The 21,410-nt window shown below is 39.6% G+C and overlaps 1 non-coding gene across 1 annotated transcript; it reads left to right on the plus strand.

Annotated features, from left to right (window-relative positions):
- Positions 1-10,702: 10,702 nt before the first annotated feature.
- LOC113917264 lies at positions 10,703-10,805 on the plus strand. Its single transcript, XR_003518183.1, has one exon. It is a non-coding gene; the product is annotated as a U6 spliceosomal RNA (small nuclear RNA).
- The last annotated feature ends 10,605 nt before the right edge of the window (positions 10,806-21,410 follow it).

Here is a 21,410-nt window from a genome sequence, read left to right on the forward strand (position 1 = left end):
GGTTTTCCATTTGAATTTGTATTATGTTCTCAGACCTCACTTTATTGGCATGGGCACAGTCATGTCTCTGGGCTCACCATTAGATGAGACATCTATAGAGTTAACCTTTGGTTAGTACCTGCTGTGTGCTAGGCACATTGCTAGACTCTTCAGATACGTTATTTCATTTACTCATACAAAATCCCAGAAAGAAGATACTGTTCTGACTTTTTCAGGTGAAGAAACTGTTACTTAGAGCAGTTAAGGAACTTGTCAATGGTCATATAGTCCTTAAGGCATGGGAGAAAGATAAACAAGTTTAGCTGACACTCTTATATTACACTTCTTGGTATATGTTGCTTATTTCATAGTCTGTTATTAGATTCTAGAAGGATTATTATTTCATTCTTTTCCTTAATTTTCTTTCTTTCCTTCTGTCTTACGCTCTTTATCCCTCTTTCCCTTCCTTCTTCCTTCCCTTCCTCCTACCTTTCTTCTTTCTACTCTCTCTCTCTTTTCTTTCTTTCCTTTCCTCCTTCTTTGTCCTCCCTTCTTTCTTTTCTTTTTGTTAAATGAAAAGATGCAAGAAACACTGAGTCCTTTTGACAGAAACTTCTTGGATCTTTTCACTTCTTTATTATATTCTCAGGCTCCCTTTCAAATGAATATGTATTAAAATAGCAACTTGCACAAATGTCAGCTGATGCCATCTCTCTGTTTGCCTTAACTTTCAGAAGGAAAATTGAATTTGATGAGGTTTTGTTTCATTGTTTTGGGCTGAGTTTTACAGACACCACTTCAAAGGATCTTGCTCAGGCCTCAGAGTGGCCTTGTCTGAGGCACAGGGCTGGAGAGGTTGACCTTGGAGACATACTGCCTATTATTGAATCAGTGATTGCTAGAGCTGTGGGAGCTCTTAGAAATCACTTTCAGAAAAGGAGTCAGAGGCTCAGAAGATGAAGTCAGTTTCTTTATTTCTAAAATGGGGATATTAATAACACCTACCTAATAAATGGTTATGAGTATTAACTAAATTCCTATTTGTGAAGTGTATAGAATTGTGACAAGCATGTGATAACCACCATAGAGTGTTTAAAAAATAAACATAATAATTTGTCCAAGGTCACAGGGTGGAAAAGTCACCATAGTTTTCTGAATAAGTATACCTGAGTTCCAGTTCCAGTATGACTTTGGGCAAGTCATCTAACCTCTTGGAAGGGCAGTTTTGCTCAATCTTGAAATCATGTCTGATGTCTTGACTTCATAGCATTCTTGTGAGAGTTGAACGAACTAACATAGGCAGAGTGCACAGCCCCTGATAGGAGCCCAGCAGGTGAGAGCTAGCTTTAGACCCAGTGTCAGAAGCAGAAACCATGATCTCCTGACAAACTCAATGCTCTTTGTAAATCTTGAAATATTTCTATGATTACAAAGAACAGAGATTTCATGTCTATAATATAACTGTTTCTTTTAGGGCTCGGGAGTGGAATGTTTAATGTCCCTTAAGCCAACCCAAGAAAATCTACCTAACTTGAAAAGAAACATATTCCAGACACTTTTCTTCCTGTTGGCATCATCATTGGTTAACACATTGTCTTTGGCTGAGCTTCCTTTGTATTCTCTAAAAATCATAAGGGTATGTAGGCTGAAGTCTGTGTTTTTATTTGGAAGAAGAACTTCTAAGCATTATATTTCCTTATCTCTTCCTGTTTTGATTCTTTTGCTTTACCTTACTAGGCCAGGAATCACGCAGATCTCAAATCTGATTCTAACTCAGTCATAGCCAGTTGAATGACCTTGGGCTGGGCACTTGTAATTTTCTTTGACATGTGATAGCTTCTATTTCCTTGATTTACTTTTTTTGAAAAAAAAAATTATTTATTTATTTATTGACTTTTTAGAAATAATTTCAATTTTTAATTTTGACTTTAGTTTTAGATTTACAGAAAAATTATGAAGCACAGAGTTTCTACATATCCTTCACCCATTCCCCCAATTATAAGCATCCTATATTATTATGGTACATTTGTTACAGTGAATAAATGAATACAGATACATTGTCATTAACTGAAGTTAATGGATTGCAAAAGTTAAGTTGATTGCAGTGATTGGTTTTCACATATTGAATCAGTATTGCATCGTGGAATAAATCCCACTTGGACATCACATATACTTTTTTTCTCATACAGTTTTTGAATTCTATTAGCCACCTGTGTTTTCCAGTTTGCCTTTTACAGCTTGCCAATATGAACACTGATCTGATCAGGCAACCCCATTGTCTATTATATGTGACATTTTGTTCAAATCCTACCCTTTCCTGTAGATCCTCTTTAATTTTTTCTCCTTCCTTCCATCCTGCCCTTCCTAATCTACTCTTCAATCTCTACCTCTTCTGTCTCCTTTAAAGGTTGCATCTCTATGCAGCACTTGAACTGGCACAGCTGTGTAGATTTTCTGTAAATAAGGTCTCTATGTTTTTTTGTTTGTTTAATATCTGATTTTATTACAGAAAGGATTTAAAGCATTTTCTTCAACTACACTGATTCAATAACGTAAGAACTAATTAAAGCCTAAGTGGATAATGACAGTGGGACACAGAAAAAATTAGGGTGGAAAGGATAAGATGAAGCCAGAGGTGAGGTTTTTGAATAATACAGTGATACAATTCTCTACATTTTTCTTATTTTTTAGAATTTCTGGTACATTAGTATAAAGTTTTACAGTTTTCAAAGGACCTTGCCACATCTTATTTTGTTGTATGTTGGTGTTTTAATTTTTTTTTTTTTTTTGCCGGGTAGAAAACCCAGATTCAAAGAGCACAGGAGGTAGTGAATAATAGAACAAAGAAAGTAAGCTCACTGTGTGAAAGTTCAGGGTCATTTCACACATACTCTATTTCACAATAGGATTATACAAGCTTTGTGAGGAAGGGGCCCTGTTTCATAGTTGCTTTGTTTTCCATATTTTGCTCACTCGAAATTAGGCATCTGTTATGGCCAACCACAAGCACATTGATTTGAATTCTGTCTCATTTTGCCTCCAAGTCTGTAAACAGTGTGGCAAAGTGGGTTAATGAGAATTTAATGTAGCAGAATAGGAAGACCCAAGCTTGTGCTTTGTTTCCCGTTGCTTTGAAGAAGTAGCTGTTCAGCCTTGGGGATATAAGACTAACTCATGCATTTTTACATTGATCTGATGCCCATAAAAGACAAAAAATGCCATCTTTAATTCTGAGACCTAAAATAGTTTGTAGATCCCAGCTAACCATATAATGTCCCTATTAAGGAGAAAGTGTGAAGAAAGACAAGCGGACAGTTGTCCTAGTGTTGAAAGTAAGGGCTCCTCTGCTTGGTGGGTTATGAGGAGATTAAGGGAGATTTCCTGAGACTGGAGAGAATAATTGCACTTTCAATTTCCTTAAATAAGTGAGAACTACCCTCAGTAGCACACGGGCAGTGTCAGGTCTTAAGAGAATAGGAATTCCGGACACTGGCTGGCAGCCATAGAGTGTCTGTGGGTAGGGCTGGTGACTCCCTGGCTGGTGGGAATGGCGAGAACCTACATTACATGGCCAGTTGGGCAATGGTTAAGACTGTGAGTGGTCTGAAGAGAAGGCTCCTTCCTAACTTTTGAATAATCCTGAAAGCTTCTAGCATGTTATAAGGTCATAAAAAATCACCGATTAATTAAGGTAAGTGAGAGTTTGAAAGGACATAATTTGATCTGCAAATATAGAGAAATAAGCTTGCACCTTGGGTGTCAAAGAGCAATCTATGCCTATTACACCAGCTAAGTGCTAAATACACCAAGTACCACAGCTGTAAGAAATATGTCTTTGTCTCCTGAATAGGCAGCATAGTATAGCTTTTCATACTCAGCTGTCCCTTGTAATAACCCAGAAAATTTGTTCAAGATACGGAAGTATGGGCTCCCTCTCAGATGCACTGAAGCAGGATATTGGTGTTAGAACGGGACATGGATGACTGTAGTTTTTACTTTTCTGTCGGTCCTCCTCTCATCCCTGGACTGCTAGTTGAAAAATTCCTGGTCAGGTGATAAAACATGGGCTTTGGGTTCAGGAAAGTCACGATTTAAATTGAAGCTCAGCCACTCAGAAAAGTTACCTAAATTCTGTGAGCTACAGGATCTTATTTGTACAATGAGGATTAAAAATATCTACTTTTCATGCATATGGGGAGATTAAGTGGGATACTATATCTAGAGTTTTCACTTCAGGGCTTAGCATGTAGTAGACATTCAGTAAATATTTATACATCCCTCCACCCAGTTAAGTTTTCTGCTTGATTTCAGGATATCGTTCCATTTAGGTATCCAAGGGTTCTTGGAATGTCTGACTTACCACCTCTTTGGTGTCTAATCTATAAGCTCTCCTTCATCATAAACCTACCCATGGCTCCATCCACAATTGTTCTAGGTATGGACTGGCAGGTCAGAACACTGAGAATGACACATTTAAAATGACTGTGTGTCTTAATCTTCATTCCTCTAGAAGCTATCTTGGAGTTAGCACAACTGAAGATAATTAAAAGATTGCCTTTTCAGAGCTTGAATCTTTTTTGACAGCCTTATATGAAAAGTCTCCTTTGTGTTGTCCAGGAATGATATTGTAGACAGATGAAGCCATTAATCAGTTTTAGCCAGGAAGGAAATGTCTATTTTGATTGTGTTAATACCTGGTCCAATGATGACAGATGGGTTGCTTCAGTTTTCAAGGATATATGGAATGGTGGTTTTCAAAATGGAAAGAATTTGGAGTTAGAGTTGGAAGATGTGAGCTTGAGTCCTTTCTTCCTTTCCTCCCTCCCTCTTTCCTTTCTTTCTTTTCTTTCTTTCTTTCCTTCCTTCCTTCCTTCCTTCCTTCCTTCCTTCCTTCCTTCCTTCCTTCTTTCTTTCTTTCTTTCTTTCTTTCTTTCTTTCTTTCTTTCTCTCTCTCTCTCTCTCTCTTTCCTTCCTTCCTTCCTTCCTTCCTTCCTTCCTTCCTTCCTTCCTTCCTTCCTTCCTTCCTTCCCTCTTTCCTTCTTTTAACTATATGGATTTGGATAATGAAAAATACTGCCTTTGCATCTCTTTCTGTAAGATGGAAATGACAACCCCTGCCTAAATTGTCTCTCAAGGGCTTTTATGAGGATTAATGAGATACATAGGCCTCATTTTATAAAGTATAAATACAGAGTTTATTTTTCATGTTCATGTCTTAGATGACTCTGGAATGAGAATGTATAAGAGAAGGAAAGAAATGTTTTCCCATTTATTAATTATTCATTCATGCACTCATTTATCATTAAGCAAATATTGAGTTGCTATGATAGAATGTAGCCTACTAAACCCTCACACTTGTATTATTTCATTTAATGTTTACATCAGCCTTGAAAGGTAGTTATTATTACCTTCATTGAGAAATTTGAGATCCAGAAAAGAAGAATAATTAGACCAAGGTCAGACAGCTGGTGACAAGGTTGACATGGTAGCTTGGGTTTTTCTGACCATAAATAAGATCAGGCAGTACACAAGCTTGAAGATAAGTTATTTTTATAAGGTGTTAAAAACTTGAGGTGTTTTGGATATCTCAGGAGGATCCCTTATTGAATAATAAAGATTTTTTTTTTTTTGGCTCTCATCACTTCCTCAAATTTCCATCTGCTAAAATTAGATCTTTCTTAACCCTTGCCCTAAACCCATGAAGTCATGCAGACCTAGTTTAGATTCGTGCTTGACAAGATGGTATTTTAGATTCTTCTGTCAGTTACAGCCCACCCACTAGTCACCAAGTAGAACAAAATGTGGAGTGATCTGGTGAGGAGGGTGATAGAGATACCTATGATACGGGGGCATCTGCTAATGATTCCATCAGTTTTTATCACTCTCAGAATGGCAGGGCAGAAGCATCTAGATTTTCAAGGCAAACATCATGGGATGATTGTGGTTTCTCACTGTGAATTAAAAATGACAGCTTCGGCTCCAACCATGACCTGCTTAACTGCAGAATCGAGGTCACTCATTTGATTCTCTTCTTTCTCTGGTTCCCTGCATGTTTCCTGGTGGGATGAGGAGAGAGGAGGTTCTCCCATGAACTCATGTCAAATTTAGATCTTGACTCACAGTTGGAATCTGCCTTCAATTTCCACTCTCACTACTTCCCTTGGGCCATCCCTCCTATCACCCTGCTTCTCTTCTTCTGAGCTCTTAGCTTCAGCAACCTCTAGGCTTTTGGCTGTAAAACTGTTGCAGCTTCTCTGTGTGGGGGCTACATGGTTCCTGCTTCCAAAACTCTGCTTCCTTTTCATCAGCACTTAATGGATTGTTGGGTGAATCCATTCATCTAAGACTCCACTGATTTTGTATCTTAGAGAGCCATGCGGGGGTTCTTGGAATTACCATGGGATGGAGGAAAGTAAAATAAAGCAATGGATTCTATCATTTAATTTTGTCCCATAGATTATACCTGCTGAGACATGTTCCGTGGCCTTGCTGCTTGGGTTTTGTCACCCTTTGGTTTATATGCAGCCTTTTTTACCAGCCACAGAGGCTTGTTTGTGGCTGCTTCAAGAAACATTCTCCACATTGCACCCAGAAGCATTATTTCCTACTTTAACTCTTAAATACCAATATGGACTTTTGTTCCCAATGGGTCAAACCTACTTCTTTTCTCTTGAAATTTTACATGGTGACAATAAATAACACTAAGCAGTTTAGACTTTGAAAATACACCAAGTCATGCTGTTTTATTTAGGAGGTTACATTTGGGGCCATTGGGTGAGATAGAGTGAGTATCCTTTGAACTACCAATAATTGGGGCAGGAAATAAAGTAGACCTTTGGGACTAGAATGTAAGCTCTATGAAGCTCTAGAATAGTGCCTGGCTAATATAAGGTGCTCAATAAATATCTGTTGAATGAATGTTGAATAAATGGTGAATCATCAAAGGGGACAGGAATAGTAACTATTGTCTTAGGGATCAAAGAGGGAAGTATGGGAAGATGGACATCAGTCCTGGGGTGATTGAGAACATAGGAGGGAGGCAGGTGAATTGCCCTTCATCTCATGGAGACAGGCGAGGATGAGCTTGACCACTTTCAGCTGAGTGCAGTGGCAGAGTGAATAATAATGGTAATCCCAATGTGGTGGTGCCCCAGATTCTCATGGACAAATCTTTATTGACTCTTGCCTTTCTAGGAAATGTTAAGAAGATATTGGACTGACGTTTTGGAGTGGAATAAAGTAGTGTTACCCCTGCCTCCACATCTTAGTGGATATCTAGTACTAAGTATATTGTGTGGCTGATGGTAGAATCCTTTCTAATCTTGTCTATCTGTCCTATGGATCAGTCTTACAAAAATATCCATGAGTATGCATGGATGTAGGCCTTGAGACCTTGAACGGTGGCATTGGACTCAAGACCACTCATCTCATGTGACCATGGCAGATGACAGCATGAAGAGAGAATAGCTTGCTCCCTGGAAAATATACCTTCCTCTCAATCCAGTATTGGTGGGCATGTCTCAGTCACTGCTGCAGACAGGCATTGTTGAACTCTGTGAGGGATACTGTAGACCCGTGACTTTAACAATAGGTAAGGAGAAATGGGTATCCTAGCACACTGGACAGCTTATATATACTCTTTCCCCAACATGATCCTAATTCTTTGGACCAAAGCCAAAAAAGCAATGCTGACATTCTTGGAGTAATTATGGGAGGGAGGGACAGGAAGAAAAGAAAGAAAGGCATTTTTTGCAGTGTAGATAGATGCTATATAATCTCAGAATCATTCGTTGTTGATATAAAAAAATATTTGCACCCAAGATGATGAATCAGAACCTACTAAGTGTTCAATGAATTGTCCCACATGGTCCTTGCAGTCTTTAGTTGACCTCCCTATAGTTCAACCATTTGCCATTTTATGTCAGATTCCATTCCTGAACCATAGTTTAGATTTTCTTCCTGCCCTAGAGACCCACTGGCATCCACTTAAGTCATCCGATACAAGAGGTAGTTGGGGTAGAGCGTTAGGGCTACAGTTTATGGCTCCACAGGTGGTATCCTCATTTGCATACTATATGCAGTTATGTGCTTCAACCTGTGTAGTGGTTCAATCAGTGAATTAAGAAAAATTGGTGGCCCCTCACTTCTTCAGTGGAGGAGACAGAGGCTTAGGAGGGCTGGATGACTTGCTTGAGATCATGCAAATAATGTTTCCAAGGCAGGATCTGAGCCCAGGTTTTTGGACTCAAATCCAGTGCTGCCTCATCTACTCAGGCTGCTCCTCAGGATCAGAACTAAGCCTCATCAAAGCCATGAAGTTGACTGAATTATCCCTGGGTCTTGCTCTGATTCCTTGTAGCTCTTGGCTCTAACCCTCTTTCTGTGGCCAGGATTCTTAGATGTACTTTCTGCTGAGTTACTTTCTCTCCCATGTGATGGAATAGACAAATGACATAGGTCATTTGTCCCTGTGCTTGGCTTCATGATCTGCAGTAAATTAGGTAGCTGATCCTTCTTTCAAGCTTATGACTTTGGTTACATTTCTTTTTTTCTTTTTTAAGACTTTTTTTTTTAATTTGAGAGAGAGAGAGAGAACAAGTGGTGGGGAGGGGCAGAGGGAGAGAGAGAGAGAGAGAGAGAGAGAGAGAGAGAGACAGAAGCAGACTCCCCGCTGAGCAAGAACCCGATGCGGGGCTCGACCCCAGGACTCAGAGATCATGACCTGAGCCAAAAGCAACCACTTAACTGACTGGTTACATTTGGTTACATTTCTTAACTTTTCTAAACCTCAGTTTTCATATTTGTAAATCATATCTGTAAACAATGTAGTTACGTATTTTTAAAGTCTTCTTGTGGAATAAATCAGATAGAATAGCAAATTGGCTAACAGCTTTTGTGCATGCATGGTCCTCAATAATTCTTAACTTGTTACATCTAATCCAGGAGGGAAACCAGCTCATTAACATCTTACTTTGTCAGCATGAAAATGTTGGTTATATGCATGTGGAATTTGCTTTTGTGGTGGATAAGATAATTATTTTGATTTTGCTATTATGAGATTAGATTAAATAAGAAGTAAAAGGGCTCCTTTTTCACCCAAAGGCACTAGTTCAACCATTGTGCAGACCTGGTAAGCAGAGTGATGAGGGAAACACTGTAATAGAAGCAAGGGCTAAGAAATCAGTCAGTCTTCTTTATTGCCAGGTCAGTATGAGGAGCACTCATGCTTCTCAGAGCAGTATTGAGCTGCTGGAGGTGGCCAAGGGTAAGGTGAGGGGTCAGAAAAAAATGTAAAGAATGCAGAAATTAAGGTTTAATGATATTTTAAAAACTTTGTGTTTGGTACTGATCTAGCCGGTTCAAATATAATATTTCATTTAACCTTCCTAAAAACCTCATGAAGTAGATAACGTTAGTAGTATCTTATTGTTGAGGAAACTAAGCTCATAGAGTATATACAGCTCTAGAGAATGCCCTAGAATGGATAGTGTTTGGAGTCCATATTCTTTAAGGACATAGCTAGATGGGACAATAAAGAGTATCTGGTGGCAAATGGGCTTCATCTCGGGACGTAAGTCTAATTCTTTGGTAAGGCTGTGTTAAGAAGGGTTCTAGGACGTTATCTGTGTGGACTGGGTGGGATAGTGTCTTATCAATTAGCAACGCCTGCCTTGGGCTCTAGAAAAGTGGTGGTGGCATGTAGGACAGATGTTCACCATCTTTGACCTAGTCTCCTCACTAGGAGACATCATGACTAAGAAGTTAATATAGTTATAGTTTATAGGTTAACCTACTGCCTAAGCCTGCTTTTAATCCTGAAGTCACTGATGCTTACAGCAAGGCTGTTTTACCAAACAACAAAAAGCAAAAACAACCCCTCCCAAAAGGAATAAATTTATTTATTTATTTATTTATTTTTAAAAGACTTTATTTATTTATTTGACAGAGAGAGAGAGAGAGAGAGAGAGCACAAGCAGGGCGAGTGGCAGGCAGAGGGAGAGGGAGAAGCAGACTCCGCAGAGCAGGGAGCTCAATGTGGGACTCGATCCCAGGATCCTGGGATCATGACCCGAGCCAAAGGCAGACGCTTAATGACTGAGCCACCCAGGCGCTGAGGATTCTTTTTAAGATCCATAAAATCACAACAGAAAAGTGCATTTCAAACTTTAGTATGTTTCAGTAGCTGTTAGAGGGCTTTTATTTATTTATTTTTAAAAGATTTATTTATTTTAGAGAGAGAGAGAGTGCTAGCAAGCATGAGTGGGAGGGGAGGGGAAAGGCAGAGGGAGAGAGAGAGAGAGAGAGAATCTCAAGCAGACTCCCTAATGAGCCCAGAGCCCGCCACGGGGCTGATTGCAGGACCGGGGGATCATGACTTGAGCTGAAATCAAGTCAGCTGCTTAACCGACTGTGCCACCCAGGCACTCCCTGGTGGAAGACTTTTAAAACACAAGTTGCTGAACCCAACCAAAGAATTTATGGCTAGGGTGGGGCCTGAGAATCTGCATTTCTAGCGAGTTCCCAGATGAGGTTGATGGTCTGGTCTGGAACTATGCATCGAGGGCTCTCTATTCATAACTTTTCCTCGACCATTGATCTGATTCCTCTTGAAACGAGTTATGTAAACATGCAGTTTTTATAAATTCGGGGGATGCAATCTGCCACTCCCATGGGATTTGTTAATAAGTCATGAAAGTTATCTTGAAAATTTTCACCTTAGTGGTTGCTTCAGCAGCACATATACTAAAATTGGAACAATACAGAGAAGACTAGCTTGGCGCCTGTGCAAGAATGACATGCAAATTCATGAAGCATCCCATGTTGTTTGGAACCCTTGTGCACTGTTGGTGGGGATCAAAAATTGTGCAGCCACTATGGAAAATAGCTACAGGGATTCCTCAAAAATTAAACATAGAAGTACCATATGATCCCATAATCCCCCTTCTTGGTATATATCCAAAATGATTCAAAGTAGGATCTCAAAGAGATATTCATATATCCAAGTTCATGGCAGCTTTACTCATGATAGCCAAGAGGTAGAAGTAATCTAAATATCCATGGACAGATGAATGGATAAAGAAAATGTGGTATACACATGCGGTATACACATGCAGTGGAATATTATTCACTTAAAAAAATGGAAATCCTGCCACATGCCATAACACGGATGCATCTTAAGGATATTAGGCTAAGTGAGCTAAGCAGTCACAAAAAGACACATACTGTCTGATCCCATTTATATGAGGTATCTAAAGTAGCCAAACTCATAGAAACAGAAAATAAGAGTGTTTCCAGGGGATGGACAGGTGTGGAAATAGGGAGTCAATGTTCAATGGGTATAGAGTTTCAAGTTTGCAGGATGAAAAAGTTCTAGAGATCTGTTGCAAAGCAATGTAAATATATCTAACACTGCTGAACTGTTCCTTTACAAATGGTTAAGATGGTAATTTTTATATGTGCATTTTACCACAATTCAAGAAAAATAGTTAATTTACAGGTAACACTTTCCCTGGAGGGCACAGTAATTCTTAGTTGGAAAGGTGTCTAGAGGGAAGAGAGAAGCTCTTTGTGGCTACTCACATATGAGCTGGGTACTTCTCCTGGGTCCAGTGTTAGCAAGCTTCACCCTATGAATGGGCCTATGGATTCCCAACCTCTCCTAGGTGATTCATTAGAGTATTGGTACCTCAGTCCAACCCAGAGATTTTAATTTGGCTTGTGATATGACCTGGATGGCAAGATTTTTGAAAGCTGCCTGGGTGGTTTGAATCGTAGCCTGGGCTGTAAAGCATTGTTTAGATCAGTGATTTGTAAGTTATGAAAAGTTAAACAAGATCTCTTTGGAGCTTTGACAAACTGTATATGCTCAGCACTCCTCCATTCTCTTCCTCACTGCACCAGGTAATTCTGATTATTGTCCCCCTCTTCAACCAATCAGAAATGAAACATTAGATGATTTCTAATGCTTCTTAGAGATAAAATACGTCCATGGTTACTGTTTTCTATGGTAGGATTCTTCTGATCAGTGGATTGGGTTAGATCCTATATTTGAACCCCAGTTACAGAGAGTTGAGTTCCTCATCAACTGGGTTTGCCCATGACCAAGGGTCCTATTGAGGTTAGTGGGACAGTCTGAGTTTTGGCTTCGTGTGTACACAGAACCCACTTATCCTTTTAAATCCTCAGCCAGTCAAACCACACAGCTGACACAGCATTTGGGCTTAAAATCGACTTGTTGAGCTGTAAAAAAATCTCATTCTTTTGCTTACACATTGTTTGTCAGGCTATGAATAATTAAGGATGATCTGAAGAACAAAAGGATAATTCATAAAGTTAACATTTGCGTAAAGGGATTAGGCACTGCCAAAGAGATTTTTTTCTTGACTCCCTAAAAATCAGCAGTATATCAGAGGGTATAGGGAGCCTCAAGGAATTACTTCAGGGTGTGCTCATTACCAAAGAATCCCGAATGGAAAGAACTCCTCACATACTCAGCCTTTGTAAGCCAGCTTAGACACCCACGAGATCAGAAATGTGGAGGCACAGGAGTCAGGGGACTTGCCAACTTAATGCTGTTTAATATTAATTGAACTTAATATAGCTCAGTTATCTGTTTTTCAGATAGTCCCAGGCAGAAGACCCGAAAAGAAGAAATAAATCTATATTCATATTTTATGTATATTGAAATTACATAATCATAAATGTGTTCATAATTATATGTTCACATTACATAATACATTGTCATATATTCTAAATTTCTGAATATTTCTAGAATAACTGAATAGGAGAAAATCAATAATTTCCATGAAATCAGTTACCCGGGAAAATTCATATGAGAAGGTACAGGTGTCATTGCACAAATACATATTCTTTTTTTTTTTAAGATTTTATTTATTTATTTGACAGAAAGAGAGATAGCGAGAGCAGGAACACAAGCAGGGGGAGTGGGAGAGGGAGAAGCAGGCCTCCTGCCGAGCGGGGAGCCCGATGCGGGGCTCGATCCCAGGACCCTGAGATCATGACCTGAGCTGAAGGCAGACGCTTGACGACTGAGCCACCCAGGCGCCCACAAATACATATTCTTAGTACACTCTGAAGAAGAAGGCTAAAATACTGCTATGTGCACCGCACATTAAGCATTTGGGGTGGGAGCAATTAAAGCCCCCTAGAATTTTGTGAGAAGACATCATGAGGACATGACTACCCAGCTGTGTTTTAAAACATGTCTAAGTGTAACCAATACCATTGGGCAATGCAGTTACCGTGGTGGTATTATCTTGGGAAGGTATCCAGTCACACACAGTCTTGGTGAATGTTCACTGCATTCAAACTTGGATGGCTCCCTCTTTAGGAAGATGATTTCATATATGTAATAGAACTATTGTTGTCTCTTCCTCATCTGATACAAGCATGTAATACTTACCACAGGGCCAGAAACACCCAAGTTCTGTCCAGCAACCCAATTTATATTACAGTTGGTTTTCTGAACATGTAGATATTAAGCCTTACTGAAATGTATGAAATTAAATTAACATTCCCAGGATTAGTGCTAATGTAGCAGACATTACAGTGTTGTACACACAAGGAAAAAGAGAAGAAACTAAGGTTAAAGAGGCAGAGAAGTCAGGTCTAGAGTCCTAGTCATGCTCTGAGACTTAACCCATAGAACTCAGGTTTCAATCGATATAAAGGAAGGGTAAACCTGAACTTTACAAGCCAGGATTATCAATAAATTCAGTGTGGAGTTTTAAAAATATACAGATTTTCAAGACCTAGCCCATGATTTCTGTATAGAATAAGGCCGAAGAATGTGCATGCGTAAAAACTTCCCAGGAAAGATGGCTGTTTCCACCCAGGATGGAATAACAGGGGCTGTGTTAACTGTCCTGCAGAAACAACTAAAGAACTGGACAAAACGTATGAAACAATAGTTTTGTTTGGACATTGGATATCACACAACAAAGGCAATAATCCTTGAAAGACAGGAAACAAATGAAATGAGCTCTACTCTTATCCCAGATTACTGCCTTGAGAGAGTTTCCAGGTTGTGTTGCTGGTGGGAGGGACTGAGGCTGAGCCTGGTGGTGTCCCTGTGTTGGGGAAATGGACGTGGGACTCCAGGAAAGCCAAAGTGGCTAGAGTTTGCAGAGTGGAGTCCTAAAGAGAGCAAGACCTCTGGAAAACTGCAAAGGCTCCCCTCTCCAGTCTTCAGCTCAGTTCTTTTTTTTTTTTTAAGATTTTATTTATTTATTTGACAGAGAGAGACATAGCGCGAGAGGGAACACAAGCAGGGGGAGTGGGAGAGGGAGAAGCAGGCTTCCTGCCGAGCAGGGAGCCTGATACGGGACTCGATCCCAGGACCCTGGGATCATGACCTGAGCTGAAGGCAGATGCTTAACGACTGAGACACCCAGGCGCCCCTCTGCTCAGTTCTGATCAGTATATGTACGTTAAAAAAACCACATAAAGGGAAAGAAACATGCAACATCAACTCCTGATAAAAACTGTCAGCAAACTAGCAAAACAAGAGATCTTAACCTGGTAAAGATCATCTTTGAAAAAACCATACAGTTAGTATTATATTTAGTGATGAAAGGCAGAATTATTTCTCTTTGAAGATCAGAACCAAGAGAGGGACATCTGCTTTGATCACTTCTTTTTTTTTTTTAATTTGAAAGTGGGTTTCCCTTATTTTATTTTATTTATTTTTTTATTTAAATTCAATTAGCCAACATATAGTACATCATTAGTTTTTGATGTAGTGTTCAATGATTGATTAGTTGCATATAACACCCAGTGCTCATCACATCATGTGCCCTCCTTAATGCATCACTTCTATTCGACATTGTACTGGAGGTTCTGGCTAGTGCAATCAGGCAAGAAAAATAAAATAATTGCATCCAGATCAGAAATGATGAAATAAACTTGTTTTTACTTGTAGGTGGCTTTGTTTACATAGAAAATTTGGTGGATATAAAAAAAGACATTTGAACTAATAAATGAATTTAGCAAAGTTGCAGGATACAAAAATATACAAAACTCGATAGTATTTAAATATAGTAGCAACAAATATCTGGAAATTAAAATAAATGTCATTTATAATAGCATACAAATAGGAAATACTTAGGGATAAATCTAAAAAAAGATGGGTAAAACCTGTCTATTGAAAACCTTAAAATATTGATGAGAGAAATTAAAGACCTAAGTAAATGTAGAGATATACTTTGTCTATGGGTTGGAAGATTCGATATTGTTAAGATGTCAGTTATTTCCAAATTTATCTGAAGATTCAACACAATTTCAATCAAAATTCCAGGGAGGGAGAGGGTAGAAATTGGCAAGCTGATTTGAAAGTTCATATGGAAATGCAAAGGATGTAGAATAGCAAAACCAAAACCAAAACCCTTTGAAAAGAACAGTCGGAGGGCTAACACTACATGGTAGACTTGGCTATCTCAAAATTATATCCTGAGGCAGACAATTAGGAATATCCTGAAGCTGTACTAAATCATTGCTTTCCTATTTAGCAAATGACTAGTTTGAGGAGCTAAACAATATCCTGGAGGTATGTGAGTTATGATTTAGTTGCCAGATTATCTACAGGAAGAAAGGAAATGTGACGTATGAGCACTAAAGTAGGGATCAAAAACTTGTGTTTTTAACAGAACCCATATTTCTTAATGCATATAAATGGAGAAGCAGTATTTGCCTACTTGCTCTTATTTATTGTGAGGATGAAAACATGCAAATATGTTTAAAAAGGACAAAACACTATGCAGCTCTGGAATTGCTAGCATGTGCATGCAGATCTTTCATAATGTGTATTTGGAGCTCCTAAGGGATGGGGAAAATTACCCAACTATTGCCTATTGTGGGGAAAAAGTGCCCAAAAGATGGGAGATAGAGTCACAGCCTGGACCACTTGTAGCATGTGAAAGTTTGGTTGTCAACCCCACATCCTGAGCTTTGGATTGGTCACTAATTTAGATGAGTAGCCTGTGGAAAAAAAGGTTGTATAATCCAAGTATATACTAATTTTACTATTAAGCAAGTTTCTTATAACACTTTCTACTAGCTCAGTAGATATTGGGCTTTAGTGGTGAGTGGTGAGGATTAAATGAGAAAGAAGCATGACATGCAAAATATGGTGCTTATATTAGGAATTTTATAATGCTAATCAGAAATATACATGGTTTTCAAACACCCCTCCCCAAATAATGTTAGAATTTAGGAGAGTAAAAGCATTCCCCTTTGTGAGCAATAATGTAAACCATACAATTTGTTCTACTTCCATTATTGCCATGGCTACCTGGAAGCTCAGAACCAATTATGAAGCTTAGTTCTAACAATTCTAAACTTCCTATCAATTTCATATCTGATTCACATTTGATGCTAATTTTCTTTCAATTAACTTCCATAAACTGCCTATTTCTTTCTGGGAAGAGGGTCGGAAGGAAAGTAAATGAATGGGTGCACAAATTAAGGAATAAATGAATGAATTATATATAAAGAAGAATATAAATATACATGAATATATAATATGAACATATATTTATATATAACTTACACATATTATATATATAAGGTATATAATATATATAGCATCCTAGCTACATATTTATTTACCATTATTCAATAAACATGCATGAACTACTGAGGCAGATTCTATGTAAACCCCACCTGAAAACTAGCCTTATGCTATAATTAAATACCAGCATCTGTGAGTGTGTGTGTGTGTATGTCTGTCTCGTGTGTCTGTGTCTGCCCTCGTTCCGTTGAATCTCATTCTCTAGGGACTTTGAGTTAAAGGCAAATCCATCCCTTTTTGGCCAAAGAGGATTTGGCGTTAGGTAATTAAATTCCTCGTAGGTGTCTTTCCTGATGCAGGAATACTAAATCCAGAGATAAGTTGTCTTGGCAACCATTTTGGTGACTGTTAACAGCCTGCTTTTTAGGCTTGTGAATAAAGATGTTTGAGAATGTAAATCACCAGCTGAGGTTTAACAGATTTTATTCTCACTTTCCCAAAGAAGCGGGACACTAATTGATAATGCAGTACACTTTTATTTATGTTTGAATAATAAAGCAACGTTCGTAGCTCAGCTCTTGGACGATTACATATATTATTCATGCTTTCAAAATGTAATAAAGATACATAATATCAGTTTTCCAATTAAAGTTTATGACCAAGCTTGGTGATGGTTATAGTTTTTGGCAGAGATTTTTAATTTTCTTCAAAGGCTTTCTTGGGATTCACAAAACAGCTTCAAGCACAAACATGTATCACTTGGGGGAAGGAAGGGACAGACACTGGCACACATGCACCGGAAGACAACGTATATATGCAAATATTTTCCAGGTACTGAACAGGGCAAACATTGACAATGGCGCTATAGTTTTAAAAATAATTTCTTCTAAATTTTTTTTAAATTTTTTTATTGTTATGTTAATCACCATACATTACATCATTAGTTTTTGATGTAGTGTTCCATGATTCATTTTTTGTGCATAACACCCAGTGCTCCACGCAGAACATGCCCTCCTTAATACCCATCACCAGGCTAACCCATCCCCCCAACCCCCCTCCCCTCTAGAACCCTCAGTTTGTTTTTCAGAGTCCATCGTTTCTCATGGTTCCTCTCCCCCTCCGACTTACTCCCCTTCATTCTTCCCCTCCTGCTATCTTCTTCTTTTTCTTTTTTCTTAACATATGTTGCATTATTTATTTCTGAAGTACAGATCTGTGATTCAACAGTCTTGCACAATTCACAGCACTCACCATAGCACATACCCTCCCCAATGTCTATCACCCAGCCACCCCATCCCTCCCACCCCCCACCACTCCAGGAACCCTCAGTTTGTTTCCTGAGATTAAGAATTCCTCCTATCAGTGAGGTCATATGATACATGTCTTTCTCTGATTGACTTATTTCGCTCAGCATAACACCCTCCAGTTCCAGCCACGTCGTTGCAAATGGCAAGATCTCATTCCTTTTGATGGCTGCATAATATTCCATTGTGTATATATACCACCTCTTCTTTATCCATTCATCTGTCGATGGACATCTTGGCTCTTTCCACAGTTTGGCTATTGTGGACATTGCTGCTATAAACATTGGGGTGCACATGCCCCTTCGGATCCCTACATTTGTATCTTTGGGGTAAATACCTGGTAGTGCAATTCCTGGATCGTATGGTAGCTCTATTTTCAACTGTTTGAGGAACCTCCATACTGTTTTCCAGAGTGGTTGCACCAGCTTGCATTCCCACCGACAGTGTAGGAGGGTTCCCCTTTCTCCGCAACCCCGCCAACATCTGTCCTTTCCTGACTTGTTAATTTTAGCCATTCTGACTGGTGTGAGGTGGTATCTCATTGAGGTTTTGATTTGGATTTCCCTGATGCCGAGCAATGTTGAGCACTTTTTCATGTGTCTGTTGGCCATTTGGATGTCTTCTTTGGAAAAATGTCTGTTCATGTCTTCTGCCCATTTCTTGATTGGATTATTTGTTCTTTGGGGGTTGAGTTTGATAAGTTCTTTATAGATTTTGGACACTAGCCCTTTATCTGATGTGGATTTTGATGCCTGTTTCCTTCCCCACATTAGGGAAGTTCTCTGCTATTATTTGCTCCAATATACCTTCTGCCCCTCTCTCTCTTTCTTCTTCTTCTGGGATCCCAATTATTCTAAGGTTGTTTCGTCTTATCGTTCGCTTACCTCTCGAATTCTGCCCTCGTGATCCTGTAGTTGTTTCTCTCTCTTTTTCTCAGCCTCTTTATTTTCCATCATTTGGTCTTCTATATCACTGATTCTCTCTTCTGCCTCCTTTATCCTAGCACTTAGTGCCCCCATTTTTGATTGCACCTCATTAATAGCCTTTTTGATTTCGACTTGGTTAGATTTTAGTTCTTTTATTTCTCCAGAAAGGGTTTCTCTAATAACTTCCATGCTTTTTTCAAGCCCAGCTAGTATCATTAAAGTCATGATTCTGAACTCGAGGTCTGACATCGTACTAATGTCCGTATTGAGTAGGTCCCTTGCTGACAGTACTACCTCTTGTTCTTTTTGCTGAGGTGATTTTTTCCATCTTGTCATTTTGTCCAGAGAATAGATGAATGAGAGAACAAAATGCTAACAGGTTAAGAACGTCCCCAGCAAATATACTCTATACAAATCAGAAAAGACCTGAAACCAGGGGAAAAGAAAGGGAAAGAAAGAAAAAAGAGAGAAAGAAAGAAAAAACAAAAAGAAAAAGATAAAAACAAAAACAGAACAATACAAAAAAAACAGAATATGATCAAATATGATCAGGCTAGTGCATAGATCAGTGCCACATACTAGATTTGGGGCATATTTTGGTCTGTTAGAAGAAAGTGCCTCCTAAAATTTTATAGGAAGAAAGACTCCTATATGTACACAATTAGGGTTGATACAATGAAGAGTTGGAAGATAACTGTAAAGATGAAAATTATAAAAGATTTTATAAAAGGAATTGATAAGATAAGAAGTTGTTTGAAAAAAGAAAGAAGAAGATTTACAAAAAAAGAAAAAAAAAGGGAGAGAATGTGATCAGGCAGGAGACTAGAACAAAGCCATTCACTAGTGATTTAGGGTATATTTTGGTCTGTTAAAAGAAACTGTATCTCAAAATTTTAAAGAGAGAGCAACTTATATATATATATGCCAAAAATAAGGGTAACTACAATGAAGGGATAAAATATGACTCTAAAAATGAAAAATAATGTTTTTTTAAAAAAGGGATTGATAAAATGTTTGTTGAAAAAGGGAAAAAGAAAAATTAAAAAAAAACAGTTAAAAAATTAACTTTGAAAAACTAATGAATCATGGTAAAAAAAAGCCATATGTGCAGTATTCCCCTAGCGCTGGAGTTCTCCTGTTCTCCTTGATAGGTAAACTTGGTCTTGGCTGGCTGGCTGTTCGCGCTAATCTTCTGGGGGAGGGGCCTGTTGCCGTGGTTCCCAAATGTTTTTGCCGGAGGCGGAATTGCCCAGCCCTTGTCAGCCTGGGCTAAGCAAGCTGCCGGGGTTTGTTCTCAGGAGCTTTTTTTCCCTCCAAACTCTCGGTACAGCTTTGGAGGACCAGGGTGAAAATGGTGGCCTCCCAATCTCCACCCGGAGGAGCTGAGAACTCGGGGCCCCGCTCCTCAGTGCGCCCCCAGAGAAAAGCAATCACTCCCATCTCCCCGGTCTCCGGCCGCACTCTGTGCTCACCGGGCCTGTGACCGAGCGTTGCTATCTCTGGCACCCAACCCCGTGTGGAGTCTCCAAACCCAGCAGATCCCTGTGGTGCGCTCCCTCGCCGCTCCTCCCGGGGGAGCAAGGGGAGTCTCCCTGGCTCTGCCGCTTGTTGGGTCCCTGCTGCAGGAGCAGTGGCCCGACTGGGCCGCGGGTCACAGTTTATGGCAACCCCGAGCTGAGAGCCCGTGCCTCGGCTCCGTCTCTGCAGCCGGCTTCCCCGCTCCGACACCTGGGAGCTCTGGCACACTCAGGTCCCCCGGTCTTTCTGTGACCCCAAGGGTCCTGAGACCACACTGTCCCGCGAGGGTTCCACCCCCCGCTTAGCCAGTGGAGTGACGTCCCTCAGCGGAGCCGACTTCTAAAAGTTCCGATTTTGTGCTCTGCGGCTATCACTTGCCAGAAGCGGCCGACGGAGGCCCCCTCCCCCGCCGTCTATCCTCCCGAATATCGCCTCGGATTCACTTCTCCGCACGTCCTCCCTTCCAGAAAGTGGTCGCTTCTCTGTTCAGAGAGTTGTTGCTATTCTTCTCTTCGATCTCCTGTTGAGTTCGTAGGTGTTCAGAATGGTTTGATCCCTATTCAGCTGAATTCCTGAGACCAGACGAAATCCAGGTCTCCTACTCCTCCGCCATCTTGCTCCGCCCCTCTCTAAAAATAGTTTCTTTTAATTAAGGTATACTTTTAAGGTTCACATGCGGTAGAGAAATTGGCTACAGAATTAATTTGTTAGCTATCAATTTTGTGGCTAGCTAATGTGCACTGATATCCATTCCTAGCACTAACATAATACGTGCCAATAAAGCCATTTTTACTAGATAATAAAGTAATCCTCACTTGAGAGGCTTCACATTGAATGCTTTATAGAAATATGGGGTATTATACAATTCTGTAGGACTGAAAGGAGCTTAAGATCTTTAGGTCCAACCTCTTTACTTTACAGAGGAGGATGCTGAGATTCAGAGAAGCCATAGGCCCCCAACATTGTCAATGCAATATAGAGGGTCCTGCCATGGTGGCCTTCCCTGTATTTATTTCTTGCTAAAATAACCCTTTCATGATATATTTTTTTTCCTTTTCATAGGGACAGCATGGTATGATTTAAAAGTTTTGACTTCTGGGATGCCTGGGTAGCTCAGTCAGTTAAACGTCTTCCTTCAGCTCAGGTCATGATCCC

Source organism: Zalophus californianus, chromosome 4 (genome assembly GCF_009762305.2).
Source record: "Zalophus californianus isolate mZalCal1 chromosome 4, mZalCal1.pri.v2, whole genome shotgun sequence".
NCBI lineage: Eukaryota > Metazoa > Chordata > Mammalia > Carnivora > Otariidae > Zalophus > Zalophus californianus.